The 13,427-nt window shown below is 44.2% G+C and overlaps 1 long non-coding RNA gene across 1 annotated transcript; it reads left to right on the forward strand.

Moving 5' to 3' along the window:
- The first annotated feature begins 301 nt into the window (after positions 1 to 301).
- On the forward strand, positions 302 to 4,389 carry LOC122163042. The gene is made up of 4 exons (XR_006169771.1): positions 302 to 426; positions 2,236 to 2,302; positions 2,602 to 2,674; positions 4,319 to 4,389. It is a non-coding gene; the product is annotated as an uncharacterized LOC122163042 (long non-coding RNA).
- Positions 4,390 to 13,427: the final 9,038 nt, after the last annotated feature.

Below are 13,427 nucleotides of genomic sequence, written 5' to 3' on the forward strand. Positions count from 1 at the left end.
ATGCCAACATGTGCACTGAGGCAGCAAACTTAAGGGAGAGGGAAGGAATTCCCCTCCCTCTGCGGTTTATGGTGTCCTTCTAAACTGTTTATAAATAGTAGCCAGTGTTTGCGTTTGGACTGTGTTGCTGTGCTCGTTATCAAGACTTAGGTCTGGAAGTAAAGTTCGAGTTGATTCCTCTCTTCTGAAATAAAGAAGGGAAGAAAGTTAACCACGTAGTCAGATGGCTCAAGGCAGCAATTCCTATGAATGCAAGCTAGTTCTCTGTCTTGCAAAGCTGGAGCAAAGATCTAGACCCACTTTCCCTTTTGCTCCATTTTCGTTTCCCTGCCCTCTTCATTAGCTGATGACAGTTTCAGCTTCCTACATCCCTTTAAAGAGATTCCCCCTGCACATCATCTGGGATTCATGAACTATGGAGATCTGGTAAGCAGCACAAATACACACTCCTGGCCTGGACTTGCCAGAAGCCCTGGATAAGTTTTCAGCTGAGTTTATACTACGCCTCCCTCCAGACAGTAGAGAATTATATACGGCTCCATTTTCTTCAGGAAAAAAAAAAAGAAACTTGCATCAAAAAATAACAATCTATATTGTGAAGGGTTATTTTTTGCTGATTGAGAGGTGCTTGGAGATGACAGGCATCTGATCTTGTCTTAAGCCTTAAATTGCAGTAAATCCCGTATTTATTTACTTTTTACTTTAACCAAATAAGACATTATCCTGCCTGTGAGTTAACACTTTCAGTGCTTGCTTTGGCTGAGCACTGCTTACAGCAGGCATTAACATCTTGCTGTCTCTCAAGAAGGGATTGTGCAGAGCCACCAGTTCCTCAGCAAAAACACTCAGTAGGATTGCATGCTTCTTCAGAAGAGGTGATCTTTGAATCAAATGGCATGTTTGCTTTGGGACGGGTTACTGATAGAAGTTTCTAGGTGTTCTGAATGTGGGGAATGTAAGTGTTAAGTTGGTACATTATGAACCTAAACAAAGAAGATTTATAGAACTAAACATGATTTTATTGCCTCCTTAAGAGCTTGCAGTGAAATGTTTGTAGAAAAGAAGGCACATTATCCCAAAACAGTGGTTCTATTTCTGCTCTTGCTAACACTGTTACAAAGAACCAAAAGGTTTCTGTAAACTCTCCGCTCTGAGCTATGAATTAAGGCAAGATGAATTCCTTGCAGTAGGTCCTGACCAGAGAGAAAAACACGTTCAAGGAGGTGGCTGGAGGCATTCGATTCCAGACCTAAGCTCATGTGCATTTTTACTGATGTGTGCTTTTCCTCTCAATGATAATGAGTGCAGGTATTATGTCTTTAATTGCAGAAACACTAAAAAATAAATGATTGCAGTTCCCTTTGGATGTGTTCAGTTGTTCCCAGCTCTGAACATCCCACAGGCTCTCAAGGCTGATTTCTGTGCAAGCAGGAGTTGTTACTTTGGCAAATGAATATTCGGCCATGTGTTTAGAAATCTAATTTTCTCCTCTGGTATATAGTGGGAACAACTGCATGCATTCTTGTCACAGTATTTCTTCTTTAATTTTTCTCCATTTTGCACTCTTGCAATCTCTGCAATTATATTTGGCACAGTAATTATTATTGTTCCAGTTGTAATTCCTGCAACAGGGGATCCTAATGCAGCGTTGCTTGGTGCCTTGTGAACTCCAGCACTGGTGAATACAGACCCTGCCACAGCTTTTATTATGGATTTCAACTCATTTGTTTGGGTATTCACAGGAAGGCTTTGATGTGATTTACCTCAAATGCTATAGCAAAGTGAATTGCCAAAATGATTTACCTCTGAGATATGACTTTTTATCTAGAAAAATGCACAGTTCTTGAAAAGTGTCTTGGGATGGGTTTATGTATTGTGTTTTTCAGTTGCTTGGTGTCTCAGATGAGTGGCACAGATTTTAGTGTTGTATATCCCTGAGCGAAGCAAACATTAAAAGCATTATTCATGAGAACTATCTCTATTTCAAGAGCAGTCTTGATGATGACAAAATCAATTATTTTAATATATTGTCACTTCAGTTTTAATTTTTTGTAGATCTGTTTCAATTATAGAGACTAGCCATATATATCCATGGAGACCTTTAAAGTTGAATTTGCTTTTATATTTCTTCAATTTACGTTGATTAAATGTCGTACACTAAATCATTCCCATACCCGTGCCCATTAACATATGATTTGCCCACTAGTAATTACTTTGTCATCCTTACTTCCTCAGGCTATTTTCATCTTTAAGCCACAGTTAATCCATGACCTTAGTGCTTTTGTCTCCAGATCTGAATTATGTAAGTATTACAGAACAAAGATTGAATTGAACTACTCTCGGCTTTATTTTACAACTACAGCCACCTGATTGGCTTTTCTATTTCCAATTACTAAAATAATACAGTAAACTTCATTCCTTTGTGAAAGGATCACAAGGTTGTTTTGGGTTGTTTTTTGGTTTTTGGTTGCTTTTTTTTGTTTGTTTTGTTTTGGTTTGTTGGGGTTTTTTTTATTTGTTTCTGGTTTTTTTTCCAGCATGGCAATGCCAAATAAGAAGTATTCCTATAGGGAAAGTAAAAATGCTTTTCTGGGTGTTTAGGATTCCTGCCGACTGGACACAAAGACGACTGAAGCAGAAATGTACCCCACACTCTGCAGTGACCACTGCAATGGTAATTGAATAACATCTGCTGACAGCAAGCTAAAAAAAACAAATTGGTCATGGAACTGAAATAGAAGAGTAGTACCTTTTTAAAGCACCTTTTTGTAGTGTATCCTCAAACTCTCTCTCCGCGAGACTATCCAAGAAGCTGAACACCTGTTGAATGTCAGGTTTCCTTTTGGATGCAGGAGTGCAGCATCACATAGCATGGGCATTCCTCTAGCAGACTGGGCAATTTGCTATTGCTCAAGTTCCAGACAAGCCGTCTGATTCTTGTTTGAAATGCTATCTCTAAGCTGCTTTTGTTCAATCAGTCACTTTCATGAAAGGTTATAATCGAAAGACCAGATTTTAGAAGCACCCTTACATGATACTGATTTCCAGTGGCATGTAAATAAGGGGTCACGTTTTCCAAAGAGAGTACTGCCCCACCGCCAGTGCTGTGAGAAATCTGCTTTGCAGCTCCATGGCTGTATTTAGGGGGAAACATTGCTGACAGGCTGAGTCAGTGGCCCAAATTCTCCTCCCTTTATCCATGTAACCACATGAAAGCTTGTGCCTCCTATCCACAGAGTGTGCATGAATAATTTGCTTGGCATGGGACTGGAGCTAGCTAGCACAATAACTATGCTTTTGTAGGCTCCATATGTCCCTTGCTTTGGAGCTTTTCAAACGATACAAAACTCTGGTACTGTGACTAAAATGAGAAAAGTCTGGGCAATGACTACAGAAGCAACTGGGAGTGACCTAACGCTCATGAAAGGACTCCTGGCTTCAATGGGTGTTGACCCAAGTCCGTAAGAGACTTGAGTTACATCCAGACGTTATGGAGATCCTGGAATGACCTCTGCAGTCTGCAGGAAGATTGTTTTCTTGTTGTTTTGCTTTTTTTTCCCAGTTTGTTTCCAATCACTGCAAGGATGTTCTAATTTCCACACCCTTCAGAAGCTCCAGATTCTTTAACTGTACTTCTCAAAACATGCTCAGGAAGTATGCACATGCATTGCCTATCCTGCTCCTCTTCTGTGCATTGAATATTTTTGGTGGAGGAGAGCTCAGCAATGGAAGCGTAAACCTTCTGTTTACATCTATAAACAAGATAAGGTACAAATTGCTGCAATCCAAACTTCCTTGCTCTGTCCCTCCACTGACCTCAACTATAAACGAAAAGGAGCCTCCTTTCTCATAGCAGGAGAGTCGGGTCCCTTGGGCAAAGTTTCAACCAGTAAAATTGCTTGCAAAATCTGTGAATTTTTCCAATTGCCATTCCATTCATACACCCCCAGGGCCAGGGGTTGGTTGTGGTGGCACAATGTCAGGAATTGAGCCCATGATTGCAGGGAACTCTAGGCTCCTTCAGCAGCAGTATGAGGCCGTTTGCATTTGTGCATTTTTCCTGAGTTCAAGAAATAAGTTACTCAGTCTTTTGCTAAATGGCTTGGATAGGGAAGTGCAAACTTCTAAAGCATTTCAGAAGGAAAAAATGAAAACTGGCACTATGCATCCATGTCACTGTATCACGTACTCATGCCTGTTCTCCTGGAAGCTTTTTGCTGGGTTGAATAGATTGCTTGCAAAATATCTAGGATTCTGCCAAGTAAGCACAAATTGAATTAAATTAAAATGCTACTCATGCATTGTCTTATTTTCATAGATTTTCAGTGGATGTAGAAAGGAGAAGATATCGATAAGCTGGTTGTTTCTGTGCACTGGAAGATGCCTCCTGAGTAGACTGTAAGTGGCCTGGAGGAAGGACAAGAGGACATGAGAAAATCTCAGGGAAAGAGAAAAAAAGTGAATGAGATTTCTGTCCTTGACAGAAGTAGTTATAGCTTTGAGCACCAAAAGATCTCACAGATCTTTTTGCTAAAAGCTCACTGCCATTGGCAATCTTATTGCTGCTGCATTTGAAAGCCACCGAGACTATGGGTTTTATTTGTTATCAGAATTTGTGTTCAGGCTTCCCTAGCCACATCATTTCTGGATGCTTGCTACAAGCTAAGCTGTCACACTTGGTATCAGTGTCAGACAGTCGGGTGGCACAAGGCTGAGCTTTCCAACACAAACACTGCATCTGCAAAAGAGTGAGTCTTATATTGGTATTGTCTCTCCTCAGGCAAGTCCTGGACCTCTCTTTTCTTGGAGCAGCTCAGCAGAGGAGCACAAAGACATCAGTGCTGGTATGGCTCACCCAGCTGCACATCTCTGGAAGATGCACTGGTGCTCAGGTGAGGCACTGCTGTAGGTTTACCACTTTCTCATGCTGCCACCACTGGCATGTCCTGGAGGTGGCCCCTAACAGGGCAGTAGTTCTTGTATGTTTCAGCAATGCAGAAGCTCCTCTTTCATTCTTTGCACTGTGCAGAAGATTGTAGGAGAGCAGCTTGGGAACAGCTGCAAGATAGAAGGACATGGAGACAGTTTGGGGTCTGAACTGTTACAATGCTGCAAGAGGAGCAGAGCTGTGGTGACTCTGGGTCTTTCCTGATATTCTTGGTAAAAGCATGTCAGATTGTCAGATGCTGACTCCTGGCTCTAGGCCTATTTTCCATTCATAGTGGTGCTCAGTCAAATTTCTTGCAGTCAATCAGATGCTGCTGCTCTAAACCAGATGGTTTTATATATTCATAGCTCGGGCTACAGAATTACATTCTCACTGTTCTGAGGATTTCATTGATTCACAGAATCAAACAGTTTACGCACAAGTTTGTTTTCATGAGCCCAGTACTACACATCATTGGTGATGTTTTAGCTGTCATGGTGTTTGGTTCACTTGTGAGTGCTGAGAGATGCCAACACATGAGCTACGATGGGTCCAGGGCTCTCAGCCAAGGTCTAACATCTCCCCATCCTGGCGTTGTATGAACACAAAAGCCTAACTTGTTGGTTGGTGAAAAGGCTCAGGTTTGGACAATTATCTATCCTGAATAAGGCTTTGAGTTACAAAGAGCTGCAGGCAGAAACCTGCTATGAAAACAGTTTAGTAAAAAAATGCTGCCACTTTGTCCAAGCTAGTCCTGTTCCTGTAACAAATGCCAGTCTGCTGGTGAGCTAGCGTGGAGTAATGCATTAACTGAGTGTGATAAGGCAGGCGAACTCTGATACCGGCTTCATTTTCAGTCCTGTGTTTGTACTGCAGTTAGCACAAAGGGGTCTTGGTTCCTCAGTAGGCCCTGTCATGTCAAAACAATGTCAGTTAAGTCAACAAAGCCATTCACATTACAGTGATTTCCAAGTCATGCTTCCACCTTTTAAAAATTCTGAGTGGGAATGTCAGGGATATTTAAAAGTTAAGCTGAAAGAAACATGGAAACAGCTGGCTTAAAACTCGAGCCTGATTCCTATCACCAACATTCAGTAATATTACTTATAATCTAGTGTATAAAGCAAGTATAGAGGCCTGAAAAATATGATATGGGTCATAGAACAAGAAAGTCCTCAACAGAGCTGCCATAGCTGCATGCATAGGAGGCAAACTATCCACATACACATCTCCTTGGTTTTGCCATCTGCCTCCAGACTGTGAGCAGCTCCCATGACTGTGATTATTAGGAAGGGCCAAACCCTCTAACCATTTCTAGGTAGCACTTCTGGCTGGAAAAGAGACATTCTGGGAGTGCTAACTGCCTGGGTCATCAAATTCAGTCCCTGCCCAGGGAAGTTGTAGAGTCTCCTTCTCTGGAGATATTCAAGACGCCTACTTGTGCAACCTGGTGTAGGGAACCTGCTTTGGCAGGGGGGTTGGATTTGATGATCTCTGGAGGTCCCTTCCAACCCCTATGATTCTGTGATTCTACTGTATGTAGTGGTAATTCACACTGCAAACTGATCGTGCTTGGTTTTAGAAGGAAGAGGATATGTCAAAGCACTATTTGTGACAAATTCTTTCAGGTTGCTAACTAACTCCTACAGCCACAGTGCTTCTTTCTCCTGGCATCCTCATGGAGTGTAATCCTACCCAAGTTTGTCTTTCCTTGCATACAAATATCAAAGACTTGGTGTAAAGGTCTAGGGAATTCTGAGGGCTGATCCATGTTTTTGCATGCTCAGAAGTTGACAGAATTAGCTGTTTACTCCATAGGGCTGGAAACAGACAAAATGAAATACCTTCTTGCACAATTAATAATTCATCAATGAAAGAAAGAGCTTTAGGATATCATTTGGAATGAAAACTGCTTAATGTAAGCCTCCACAATTCAGTCTGCTACTTACAAAGTTAAAGGAAAGGATTCTTGCTAGTTGTCCTCCCTTCAGGAAGAAAAACTCCTCCTCTTGACCTTCTGCATTTAGGAACAACGTGCATTTTGGGTAATTAAAACTGATGAGCCTGACAAACATTCATCTCCAAAGAAATACTCTACAGTAAACGTAAACTCTCAAGATCCTTCCAGGCATACCGGCACAACTCTCTCTTAAAATTTCTTCCCAAGCCATCTGGTGCCTTATCTTTGTAGCCAAGCCATACAATAACTTTAAAAGAAGATTGTTTCTAGAAGGCTTTTGTCTCAGGACTCGGATCCTCTTGGAAGTCTCACAGCTCACTCTGAAACTGTCAGCCAGGCAGCTTGGCTGTGAGGATGCTCCACTTCTTTCTATCATGACCCAAAATGTCCAGCTGCAATTCTCTGGGGGAGATCTCAATCTCATGTCATTTTCAAAGGGAGTGAAGGGGTTACAGGGAGAAGCTGGAGATGCTCTGCACTTCCAAACAGGGATTTACACTCCATTAATTTTCTCTGTGACAGCCAAGGCTAAGTGGCATGACACAATGTGGTTACGAAGGCTGCAGCTAATTCACTTCATTCGTGTAGCTCTCTTGCACCTGTAGAAGAATGTATGGATTCCTGGCACAGCCTTTGCCATGAGAAAAGGTAGTGAGTGAGAAGGCAGAGAGGTGTGGAGCAGAGGTGGCTGGTAGAAATGGGAGAGGATCAGCTTTGCAGATCGTCCAGAGCTTGCTCTCCTTTTATTGCATCTGAGCCTGTTCCATCTCTTACACTCCATCAGTAAATTCCTACTGGGAAAGTGCCGTTTTCCTCTCACAAGCAGAGCTTGAGAGTAAAGCTAGGTAACAAAGCCAGGGCAGTAGGCACCTGGCAGCAGAGCAGTGACCTGGGCAAAAACTTGGAGTGACAGATCCTGAGCTGGCTGTGCCTGGCTGCTTAGAGACATCATGAGAAATGGGCACATGGCTGCAGGCATTATACGTCTGAAAATAGAACATGCTTAACCCTCACTCATCCATGGCAAATACAGTATAGCTGGGGAGAGACCAAATCACCTCTTAGGCTTTTGTCACATGTTTATATATATACTGTCCACTGCCTAGACATCTGTCGTCCATTCCTCATCAGTGCTGTTCTCAGAGGTATAGGAGTGTAAGAGACTCCACCTTGATAATGAAATGCTGCACTGTATGCATGCTTGTCAGGTGGGTATTAATGAGCTTGCTGTGGGGCTGTAAAATGCCTGCTGGAAATGGCACAGCTTCTGTGTATCTCTGAGTGAATTGGTTTTAACAGGAGCCTGGATTAGGAGTATAACATCTACGTTTTCCAGCTATTGATGATATTGTGATGGTTTGATAATAAGAGCAGAGTTCCTAGCACCATTCAAACACAACACTGCCAACGTTTCCTCTGGATAGATGCCTTTGCTTTTAACTGGCTACCTTGTGATGCCCTTAGGGAAGAAGAGCTCAGTATCTGTAAAGCATAGGAAAAACTACTCTAGCAGAGGGTTGTATCCTATTATCTCTGGAGACAATCTTCTATTTAGGGAAAGAATGAAAACAACCCTCCTAAAATACAGTTTTGCGCTTTAATGATCTCTGCACTGAAACATGGCATCGTATATTTATGCTATGTGTGAGCTTAGGTGGGAGGGTAGAAATGATCACAGGTCAGGGCTCCATGCCAGTTGCCAAACTGACTCTCTGAGCCCCCTCTTCATACGCTGATGGTAATATCTTGCAGAGCCATTTCAATAATTTGTTTATATGAATAAAAGTACATGGCTCAAAGGGTAAAGCTTTTTGTACCTGCAGAATTCCCACCATTCCCAGGTCACCTTTTGGTGTGGGATGACACATCTGATCTGCTTAGTCCTCCTGCTAACGTTTTGGCAAAGACACCTGGAACTTAGCAAGGCTACACATGTACGTAATATCAAAAGTCAAGAGGAGTGCATTCAGGCTGTTCGATTTATGGCGTGTCAAAAAGAAAGGACAAACCAATACAATGTTTCACTTGATGGCTTAATTTGCACAAATCCCGGAAGGTACAGAATTGTTTCCCAGCTACTTCAGGACCTGCCCCAGATTGCTGCCTGCAGTAAAAAGGGTTGGGGATAGGGGTCTGTAAGTGCTTGTCAGGCCAGAGGAGCTGCAAGGCTGTAGTGGGACACAGGGGCTGGGCTGCTCAGGGCATGCTGTCCCACCCTGCAGATAAGAGGTGCACGCCGTACGTGAACGGTCAGCAGCAATGCTGGGAGCTGGGGAGGGGCAAACTGGAACCAGCACTTCTAAACAGAAAGCCTCAAGCAATCATTACGTCCATCCGTGCTGACCTGAAACCAGAAAATCCCACACATTCACAGCATCTACGTGGGCTTTGCTGATCCTCCCATCCAGTCCCTTGTTCCTACTCATGAATCTGTTTTCCAGGGTCAAAATTGTTTCTAAGGTGAACAGAGAGTCAGTTCCCTTGCTTGTGAGGAGTGGTCTAAGGGATGTGTTTTCTTTTCCTCCATCTTCTGTTCCCAAGTGCTAAATCCCCAGTGTGTGCTGAGACGAATCTTTCTCTGCACATCGCTGCCCTTTGCAGGAACTTAAGTGGCTGCTGTAGATGAATTATTCTGTATATTTAAATCCTTATAATCTGGATCAAAAGAGTAGGCTTGGCACTGAAAATCAGTTTGAAAATTAACTGTACACCATGAGCCTGCAAGTCTCAGCCTCTCCAAAGAAACAGGAAAAGATTAAAGGAGCTTTTACTAAAAAAATAAAAATAAAGAACATCCTTAACAGAAATAGCCTTTAAAGAAAATCCTTTATGTGAGGAGAACATCTTCCAAAACTGAGAGAAATAAAGCACAGGGTGGCATTTTTGTTGCCAGAATAGGCAGAGAAGCAAACCAGGCTGAGATTGGCTGTTTGAGGGGAATTAAATCTTTCACTTTCTGAGCACACAGATTAGACACCAGGAGAAAATATGTTTGCTGTCTTTGGTTATCTGGTGGCACTGAAGAACAGCCATCAAAGGGAAACATCTGCCTCCTGGGATAATCATCGGGCAAGAGAATGGATGCAGCAGATAAAGGTAGGTGACACCTGCCTGGAGAGGCAGAGCAGCAAAAGAACAAAGATTAGTGACTGGGGATTGCACTCACCTGTGAGGAAAAGGTAAGTAGGGTGAAAAGGAGTGTGAAAGCTGCAGGAAATGTGGTCTGCTCCTGTATTCTTGCAGCCATTTGTACTGCCTGAATTCCCTACTAAAGTTTTGCTGTTGTGACTGAGTTCTCCTTTTGTAGTTTACAGAAGAGGCATTTGTAACTCAACTTTTGCAGTATTTATGTAGGTAAAATTCTCAAGTTTTTCAAGGGGATTTTTCCATAGTAGTTATGGGCTCTTAGAGGCTGCTTCTGTCCAGGTGAGGATTGAAGCCTGCACAATTACCATACTGTAAATATCAATAGATCCTTCCTAATAGGAAGGTTATTTGAATTTCAGTTTGTAGCTTAGTTTCTCTAATCTCCATGTAACCTGTTTACTTATGCTACGTCTTTCATTCTGCACTTCCTAATCTCCAGCTGCAGAAATTCGAAGTGCTGCACATTGTGCCACTTTTCTGTCAATAGAAACGGCATTGTTATAGGCAATGCTGTGCTCCTAGGACCATCAGAAAGCCTGGATTTGGTCCCAGGAACACTTCAGGATCCTCTCAACTCTGACCCATCAGATGAGCCTGTTTAGTTGCTCCACGGGTCAGCTCCTTACTTCTGAAGAAGGAAGGTTTTGATCTTTCCTTCTCTCCTGGTTTATGTGTGCCAAGGTTTCACATCAGAGGCAGAACCCGTGATGATGCTTCTTCATACAACACTTCAGCCCATCCCATCCAACCCACCCATGTCATAGGTATGAGCTGCCACTTATCACCCATGCCAGCTCCTGAACTCCTTAACCCCAACCCTAGAGCCAAATTAACTGGTTGACTGGTAGAAATCTGAGCAAGAAGGTAAAGCTTTGACAGACTTTTTAAAGACATAGTTCAGTGGGCATGGTGGTAATGGGTTGATGGTTGGACTAGGTTTTCTTAGAGGCCTTTTCCAGCCTTAACGATTCTATGGTTTTCTTATCTCAGCTCTTGCCAACACCAGCCCTGGTGTGAGGGGGTGGTGAGGCTCAGCCCAGTGGGACACGGGGTGCTTGTGAAATCCCATCCCGGCATGGCAGCTGCCCCGGGGGCACACAGATAAAGCAGGAGAGCTGTTTCCCAATACCTGTGTGAAGGAGATGAGCAGGGCTGTGTCCCTCACCCATAACACAGAATGAGCTCCACGTAACCCTTCTCCCTCTGTTCTGACTCAGCTCTTCTTTCTGTTTCCTCAGGCAACTCCGCTGTCTCCCCCCAGCATTGCTCAAGGCCTGCTACTCCCATGCATGCCCCACCTAAGATGCAGGATGTGGCTTATGCTCCTGGATCTCATCCATGCTCAGCCACAGCATATCCCCCTTTTCCAAAGACCGAAAGCATTGGGGCACATGTGAGAAGGATCTAGAAAACCGACAGGGGTTCAGTAATCCCAGCAGCCCAACAGACTGGCATGACAGCACGACAGCTGATATTGCATTGATGGTAAGGCAGAGAAGGCTGAGAAAACAAAGCAGTCTCACCATGATGCAGTGATGTTTCAAGATACCCATTTATTTTCCTTCATCCAGAAGCCCCAGGACCACGATGGCTTTTCAGACTCTATCAGGACACAACAGAGCATGGGAAGGGTTGGGATGTCATACTCCTTCACAACCAGCCAGAGAAGGCTGTACAGCAGCCCCAGCCAGCTTTGCAGATTGCAGTTAGTTCAGAATAGTTTGGTGTCTTTCCTATTCTAAGGACTTCTTTCTCAATGTGTGTGTGCATGAGCAAGAAATTAGCCACTAGCACAGGAAGATCATAGAACAGCTTGGGATGGAAGGGACCCTAAAGATCATTTAGTTCTTTGCAGCACTAGCATCACATGTGGTGCAGGCTCACTCACAACAGGTGAGTGCATGGAGACACAGCCTTGTTTAGCTATTGTGAAGAGCTGTTCCTTTGCAAATAACTGCTTGCACCAGTTCTAAAGCTGAATGCAAAAGACCCAGTGCTGTTGTTAGAGCTGGCTGTATGCTGGCAACCCAAGGCTGGAAGCACACTGGCTTTGCTGAGCCTGAGAAGGCAGCATGAGTGAATTACCTTAAATTAAACACAGTTCATACACAGAGGCATAACAGAGGCACAGTGGGAGCTTTGTGCCATTACGGGTTTGCATTAGAGATGTGCTGATGTAGAACTCTACCAGTGTGAGGATTCCTGCACAGCACTCAGCTGAGATGTGACCTCCTCCTGGTGCAGGTGATGATTTGCTTGCATGTTCTTCTGTACTGATCATGTAAAATCTGCTAATGGGTTTGTAGGGCTTCAGCAGATAGTTTAGAATACTTAGGAGGTACTGTTTTGTCTAGAAGTGAATTCTGAACTGATTACTTTAAGGCTTTCCCTTTCTGCAGAAAGTAGTGGTGCTTCAGTTCTTTGTTCCAAGGGAAGTGCAAGTGATGGGAACTTGCACTTCCACATCTATTTTCTTTTGCCTCAAAATTCCATAGCATCTTTCCTCGTGCTGGGGGAAAGAACAACCAGTGCACAAGTGTGATGGACAGCAGGAGACAACATTGAGTTGCACCCGGCTTTAAAGGATGGCTAAAATTTTTATCTAAAGCTTCAAAATTGTAAAACAAGACTAAAAAGAAAAGAAAAAAAGACACCTTTTAGATAAGGAAATAATCTTTCTTTTCCCTCAGGATGCTGAAGATAGCACAACACAAAAGTAACTCTAAATAAAGTTGCTTCAAGTGCTTCATATCTGAGAAATGCAGAAGGAAAGCAATGCTATAAAAATGTTGCACGTGGGATTCTTTGAATATGCGTTCACTTCTTCAAGATTCCATAACCGGCATTTTTCTTTCTTTTATGCAAGAAAACTCCACTCTGCTGCCAGCGAGTGAGGAAGCGGCTCTTCTCCCCAGAACCTCGCTCTGCCCAGGTGTTTCGGACCCGCCCGCCCCATCCAGGCGCGGTACTGCCGCAGCGAGGACTTTGCCTAGCGAAAACTTGCGAATCCGGCGTTCCTCCGAATGAAAGAAAGTGACATGTTGGATGAGGGGGGTGGGCGGGAGGAGAGGAAGGCTGTCCCGCTTCTGCGGGGCGGGATCTTTTTCTCCTGCTTGATCTATGGAGCCCGCCCCCTTAAATTGGCTCCCGGGAGCACCCCGTCCACCAGCCCGACGGGGGGAGAGGCGGAAAGCGAGGGAGTGCAGGCAGGCGGCCGGCCGGCCGGTTCCCCCGTCCCGGCCCGTCGGTCCGTCCCGGCCCCTCCGCCCCCCGCGCACCATGCGCGGCCCCCGGCGCCCCGCGCCCCACCGGCCCGCCCGCCCCTAACGCCGCCCGGCTCCGGCGCTTCCCCCGGCACTGCTCCGGGGGGCGGGGAGGGGGAGAAAGGGGCGA

The sequence above is a fragment of the Centrocercus urophasianus genome, unplaced genomic scaffold (genome assembly GCF_019232065.1).
Source record: "Centrocercus urophasianus isolate 14NV4802_14NV808 unplaced genomic scaffold, USGS_Curo_1.0 seq_22, whole genome shotgun sequence".
Lineage (NCBI taxonomy): Eukaryota > Metazoa > Chordata > Aves > Galliformes > Phasianidae > Centrocercus > Centrocercus urophasianus.